Genomic DNA, 7,297 nt, shown 5'->3' with positions numbered 1-7,297 from the left:
AAAGCAACGTCGAGCTCCCAAAAATTACCGTGCCTTTCCTACAATACAACGTCAAGTGGGAATGATGTAATTGCTTACGTGTTTCCACAAACGTTTTGGCCCATTGTTATTTATTACAAAAAGCAATAAGGAATTTTGAATTTTTATCTCAGTTAATATTTTTTCCAATCTAATTTGTCGTCTTTTCCGTATTTCTGCCAACTTCTTATTACTGGCAGCAATCTGCGTAATCAAGTATACAACATACATGAAGGTATGTGCTTATTAAATAATCCGAATTTTAAGAGTTCAAAAGATTCTTTGTATAAAATTTGAAGACATCTTGCGCCCTGAACTGTGTCACAATGCAATTGTAAACAAAAAACAGCTGTTAATAGCAGAATTTCCAATTAGAAAATATAAATGGCAATGCCATTCGCTTAGTTTTATTTATTTTTTGTCCTGCCATTTAGTAAAACTCCAACGACTTTCTAACACTGGAAATAAGCAAACAACCACATAATCTGTAAACAAGGGTCTGGGTTGGTCAAAGTTGGTTATTTTGTCATACCGCATTTTGTTGTTGTTTACTTAATCACATAACCACCTTATCGTGAACAGCCTATATGAAAAATGTTGTAGAGCACGAGGTCACCTGTTTGGTAGTTCGCACCAGAATGAGGACGTTTATTAGCTTTACAAACGGAAAAAGTAGAAAAAGGGTTACCTGGACAAACCAGAAAGAGGACGTTTATTAGCTTTACAAACGGAAAAAGTAGAAAAAGGGTTACCCGGACAAACAATTAATTATTTGCATTTTTAATCCTTCGTCAGAGTTGCATTTTAAAGATTTGTCAGAGTTGCACTGCGCATAGGGTGACTCCGCTTCATACATTTGTGTACGTACTATTATTTAAGTCATTGACGATGTCAATAAAAGATGTAGGTTGCCAAGTTAACTATTCCTATTTATTGTTTTCACAATATATGATATCCTTGAAAACAAAGAGCGACCGCAGCCGAGGGTTTAGACTAGTAATAAATAAATAAACAATTATGTACCAATTTGGTCGACCACTTTTTGCTACTTTCCATCTCCGTAAGCTTCACTATTTTTCCCCGTTTTTATACAATAATTTCAAAATATTTTCACTAATTTTTGAACCGCTGTGACTTTTTCTCAACTTCCCCGATTTTAACTTTTTTTAATGAAGCTTAAAATCTCACCTTTCCAACACTATATGGTATGATACAATGCAACGACATCTACTGACAAAATACGAGAGGACTTTTTCGACTACCAAATGTATGCATATGTAGATATGCATCTTTATTGAATTATTACAAAAAATTTGATAAATGAAGAACCGCTCATCCGATTTTGTTCAAGCTTCACATAAACTATTTACTAAATAGTCAGCACATAGCCTGAAGATTTGGTTTGGATAGATGAGCCCGTTCTTATTATTAATAAATCTATGTACTATATTGTACTTAAAATTAATTAAATCTTATATAGTTATAAAATAACATCGAAAAGTGGTAAGTAGGCGTGGTTGAAGTCTGATTTCAGAGAGTGACATAGGAAAATGAAAACAATGTTACATTTTAAATTTTGTCGAAATCGGTCAACGTCCGGTGTGTTTAACGTGGGTACCTGCTGACGACAGCCTTACTCCACGGCACTCAAAAGTACAGCGGATCAAATCAATGCGTTGATCAGCGCCCTGAGAATGCCAAGCATTTTCAGTACCAATTGGCAGTGTGGAATGGACACACTAACCACCTTGGTAGGGTTCGAGGCCCATCTAAAACCTCTGCCGTGCTTTGGGTCCGGCACCCGGTTGCAATGCAACTCCACATTCAACCGACAAAGTCAGTTCTTCCCGCATTTGGGTTTTAACCACAACCACCACGATACTCCCCGAGGGGCCAGTCCGCACGAGCAGGTTGGAGTTACCTCCAAGGGCTCCTGCTCCCCGTGGTACCTGAATTAAGTCTCCGGTCAGACCTCGTAGCCGAAACTACTACCAGTTGAGCTTCCATACTGCTCTGGACTGGTGGTCGAAATCGGTCAGTCGGGTCACGAGATATGGGATTTCACCAGAAAGTGGGCGGTACCACGTCCATTGTCCAATTTTCACACCGGCTCCGATAGAGCCGCCCTATACCACATAAGTATACACCACCCGTATAGAATAATTTAGCAGGGTTTCAGTATTTAATTTAAAAAAATAAATAAAGCGGTACACACTTTATTCAGGTGAACCACCTAACTCAACGCGCTCTTTTCAAAGGAATCGGAAAATGTTTAAGCTTATATGCTAAGGAGAAACCCTGTACTTTACTAAGAAAAATAATTGTTAGCTCGACCTTGCCCGACACTATAACAAAATCATTAATATCTAAAAAATTTAAAAGAATTTAGTAAGTGAGTAAGAAGAGCTTGACAGCTTTGAACCTCCAAAGGTGATCTAGTGATCGATGTCCTGAGCATACTAAATTTAATTGAGCGAACTGCCGAATGGCAGTGAATGCATAACGCCAGGAGAAGGTGAACCCGATTTCCCAATCGATGACGATGGAGCAGACATTCCATTGCCCGACCATGAAGAAGTTCGAATAGCAATTAAGCGTCTGAAAAACAACAAAACGGAAGGGGCCGATTGATTGCCGGCCGAGCTATTCAAACACGGCGGGGGAGAACTGATAAGGAGCATGCAACATAAGTGTAATAGATTAAAAGAAAGTGTGGCTTTATATCTGAAAAATCAGCAACCGATCAAATATTCACCATGCGCCAAATCTTGGAAAAGTCCCGTGAAAGGAGCATCGATACACACCACCTCTTCGTCGATTTCAAAGCTGCTTTCGACAGCACGAAAAGAGCTGCCTATATGCCGCGAAGTCAGAATTTTGTATCCCCGTAATACTAATACGGCTTTGTAAACTGACTTTTATAAACACCAAAAGATCCGTCAGGATCGGGAAGCACCTCTCCGAGCCGTTCGATACCAAACGAGGTTTCAAACAAGGCGACTTCCTATCGTGCGAGTTCTTCAACCTGCTTCTGGAGAAAATAATTCGAGCTGCAGAACTAAATAGAGAAGGTACAATATTCTATAAGAGTGTGCAGCTGCTCGCGTATGCCGATGATATTGATACCAATACCTCTGCACCATCTAGCAGGACGGGAATAATGAGTGATTTATAGAGTTTGGTTTTTGTTCGTCGAGGGAGGACTTTGCTTCTCAATTGCCTACACAGTCGGAAGTAGCAACTGTTGGCATGATTTATTCTGCGTTAGATTTCAAGAGTGATATTGCTGATGGTGTTTATATTGGTTCCAAGATAGACGAAATTATCTACGACTTCAAAGTTATGATCGTTAACAGTGACGTAAGAGCAAAGTCGCGAGATATTTCGTCTTGCTCTCGTTCACTGCCAGACCCATGAGCTATTTTAATACTATTTATACAAAAAACTAGAGAATTCGTCCACACTTTACTGTGACTGACACATTGATAGTACTATTACTACCATTTATATCATTTCTTTAAATTAAATCATAACTATTCCTTAATGAGATATAGCATTTTTGTGAAGCAACTTATATTAGTTTAGAAAAGAATCAGAAAGAATTTCGTGTATTTATAGAGCATTGCTTTTTGATAGAAATTACTGTTTAACTTGGGCACCTGGGAAATCAACCGGTGAATGAGATTGCTGATTCTTCAACGCACTCCGTATTTTTTTCTTGAAAGAAATAGCTGGCTAAATATTTAGGCGATAGTATGTCCCACACCGCTCTGCAAAAGTCATTAAGGATTAAATAGACAGACGCTTTGGAAACCCCGAATAGTCTTCCAACTGTTCTGTACTCAGCACAAGAACCAAGGGCATACAAAGCGATAGCTATTCTTTTTTCTAATGGAATATATTGCCTGTATGTAGTACCACGTTTGCCAATGTTTGTTAGCTAATTACATAAAATTTGAATGATTCCCGACTCACTCTGAAGCTCTCCTTGAAGAATTGGTCACTATTGAAAGCAACGTCGAGCTCCCAAAAATTACCGTGCCTTTCCTACAATACAACGTCAAGTGGGAATGATGTAATTGCTTACGTGTTTCCACAAACGTTNTTCTTATGAATTATTTTCTTTTGTTAATGAATTAATATTTTTATTTTGTGACATATTAATATGAAATTATTAATTGACTAAATGAAAAAATGAACTGATAAAATAAAACACATACACTTAAATAGAAATAGAGCTATAGATTTTCTGATGTTCTCTGCATTAGGGTCGTCGGTTCCAGAAATGAATAATGGATCAGGTTGCTCTCGTGGGTGTGCGCTTTCGAAATTTGTTTGCATTTGCAACAATTTCGTGTTTATGCTATCATTCATTTTATTTACGAAATTGTGCAAGACGCAAGAATATTTTGTTATAAATATGCCGTTTTTAATATCGTTGTCAATTCCTTTCCCTATCCTTCTAAACCTTGCCCTCAGGTGGCCAAAAGCGTTCTCCACAACCCTTCGAAATTTAGATAAGTGGTATGTGAAAATATTCTCGTGATCCGCAGCGGCGTGGTTATAGGGATAGGGCTTCATTAGAAACGGAGTAAAGCGAAACTCCGAGTCTCCAAGAACTACAATTGGGAAATTAGTGTTACAAAGCTTTTTCGCATTCTCTTTAAGCAGAGGATTCTGCAAAATTCTTTTCAAATCGGATTTTTCAAATATTTGGGGATCATTACAACGACGAAGTGCTCCAACATTAATGTACATAAACCTATATCTAAAAAAATGTTTTAAGTATTTTCCAAAACATTATATTGTTAACTTACCTGTAGTCTACGAGGGCTAGTGAAACCATTGAGTACCAACCAACAACCTTTGTAGTTGAATTAGTCAACAGCATCAGATGCGAACGGCCTAATCTCAATATGACATCCATCTAAAATAAATTGTATTTGCATGTTATGGGTAAAATATTTCAAATTCATAAACTTACCTACTGCGCCTAGACATTGAGGAAATCCAATTTTTCTAGATCCTTCAACGCACTCCGTATTTTTTTCTTGAAAGAAATGAGCTGGCTAAATGCGATAGTATGTCCCACACCGCTCTGCAAAAGTCATTAAGGATTAAATAGACAGCCGCTCTGGAAACCCCGAATAGTCTTCCAACTGTTCTGTACTCAGCAAAAGAACCAAGGGCATACAAAGCGATAGCTATTCTTTTTCTAATGGAATATATTGCCTGTATGTAGTACCACGTTTGCCAATGTTCGTTAGCTCATTACATAAAATTTGAATGATTCCCGACTCATTCTGAAGCTCTCCTTGAAGAATTGGTCACTATTGAAAGCAACGTCGAGCTCCCAAAAATTACCGTGCCTTTCCTACAATACAACGTCAAGTGGGAATGATGTAATTGCTTACGTGTTTCCACAAACGTTAATTTAGTTTAGAAAAGAATCAGAAAGAATTTCGTGTGTTTATAGAGCATTGCTTTTTGAAAGAAATTACTGTTTAATTTGGGCACCTGGGAAATAAACCGGTGAATGAGATTGCTGATTCTGAGGGTGTTTGAGTGTTCCTTAATCATAATAAAATCGAATATTTGCATCGGTGTGACAATCGAAACATGTCTCCATCATTCCACACTGGAGTCCAATCGACAATCATTCTAGTGGACTGCACATAATGAACTGGGCTTGACGCGTGGAAAGACGAAAAAGTCGGCTGGCCAGGTTATGACATCAGTCTTCTGGGATGCACGTGGTATAAAATACATATACTTGATTGCAGTTCCATCATACTATTCCAAATTGAGCAAATGTAGTACTTTTCAGGAAGGTTCAGTTTAAAATTGTACTCACGTACTTCATCGTTTCCGTTTAAATATTGCAATTATCATCATATATGAAGTGAGAAAAGTTATGATAATTTTTCATCAAATGAAATGATCGACTTTACGAAAATTGTTTTCAATCATTTACAAATTCTGACCTCTAATTCCCATCTCAATCCCTGTGACTTTATGCCGGTTATATCGTTTTCATCTTTATTTGAAGGGAGGTTCTTAAGTATTGACCTTTTAGTCGAAAACTGACACCAAGTATTACTGCCTGTTCCTGTCTATTGTGAATGATTTTGCTGGTGAAAAACTTGCATCAAAACACGCTTCTGAAAAGTTTTCCCAAGTTTTTTTTCCAATATGGTTTCGATTAGAGTGGCATTACAAAATAACCGTGACTAACCGACTAACTCTGTTAAATAAAGCCTTCAATTTATTTAAAAAATAATGAACTTCTGTTTGTTCTACACTTAATATATCTTTCTTAACTTCGATAAAGATAATAGTTCTCTCTCTTTAGTTTTATTTGGACGAGCAGCACGTCTAAGCTTAGAGGTTGCTACATTGTAATAAATGCAACTAAAAATTTTATCATACTTCAATCCTATATCAACATAATAGGGGTACTCAGCCCGAAACCTGTTAATTTGGTAATTCATTAGTTGATACTTCGTTAAAAGGCTTAACTGTGAACATAATTTTTGCTCTACCTCTGTATTATGGTAAATTTTATTCCGAAACAGCTGCTTCAATTTTATTAAAGAGTAAAAATGCCTAATCAAAGTGCAAAATCAAAACATGTTAGTCATTTAAATGACTAATGAATGATTTAAAACTATGTGGGGCAGATCAAATTTATTACTGGTAAGTACTTAAAATTGACGTACAGAGGAGCATGGAACTAATTTTCAAATTATTTCAAGATATATTCAGTGAAGATGAAGATTTGGTAGACGAGACCATTGACAAGGTGTAGAAAATACTGTTCCAAAGTCAATTAAGTCATGCAGTGATATTTTAACCACAATGGATGACAATCGGGGAGGATGGAGTCATGTGTAGAAGTTCACGCAAGTGAGGAAAATTTTCTGATCGCCATTCACTTGGGAGTGGCCAGAAACGATTCTTTTACATACGACTCAAGCAGCTCACGACTTCAGGTCCTTGACCAAGTATCCTCAGGGTAGCCTAAGAATATCCGTTTGAAGGTGAGCTAAAATGAGAAGGCGAAACATTCCCTGCATAGGGTTATGCTGGGATTGGGACCCGCCACGTAAAAAAACCACCCCAATGACAACGCAACAACAGCCTCGGATGAGAGACCCCACTTTTGATGACGATCATTGCAAACGAAATAAGGACTACGAATTGAGGGCATGCACCTGGAATGTCCGGTCCCTTAATTGGGAAGGTGCCGCTACCCAGCTGGTTGATGTCCTCGTAAAAA

The 7,297-nt window shown here is 37.7% G+C and overlaps 1 protein-coding gene across 1 annotated transcript in view; it reads right to left on the bottom strand.

Annotated features, from left to right (window-relative positions):
• Positions 1-7,297, bottom strand: part of LOC108970248 (probable cation-transporting ATPase 13A3) — a 91,061-nt gene that overhangs the window by 9,093 nt on the left and 74,671 nt on the right. The window lies entirely within an intron of this gene.

Source organism: Bactrocera latifrons, unplaced genomic scaffold (assembly GCF_001853355.1).
Source record: "Bactrocera latifrons isolate USDA-ARS-PBARC rearing strain unplaced genomic scaffold, ASM185335v1 scaffold_292, whole genome shotgun sequence".
Lineage (NCBI taxonomy): Eukaryota > Metazoa > Arthropoda > Insecta > Diptera > Tephritidae > Bactrocera > Bactrocera latifrons.
The sequence above is the reverse complement of the archived record's forward strand: the minus strand, read 5'-3'. Positions and strand labels throughout refer to the sequence as shown.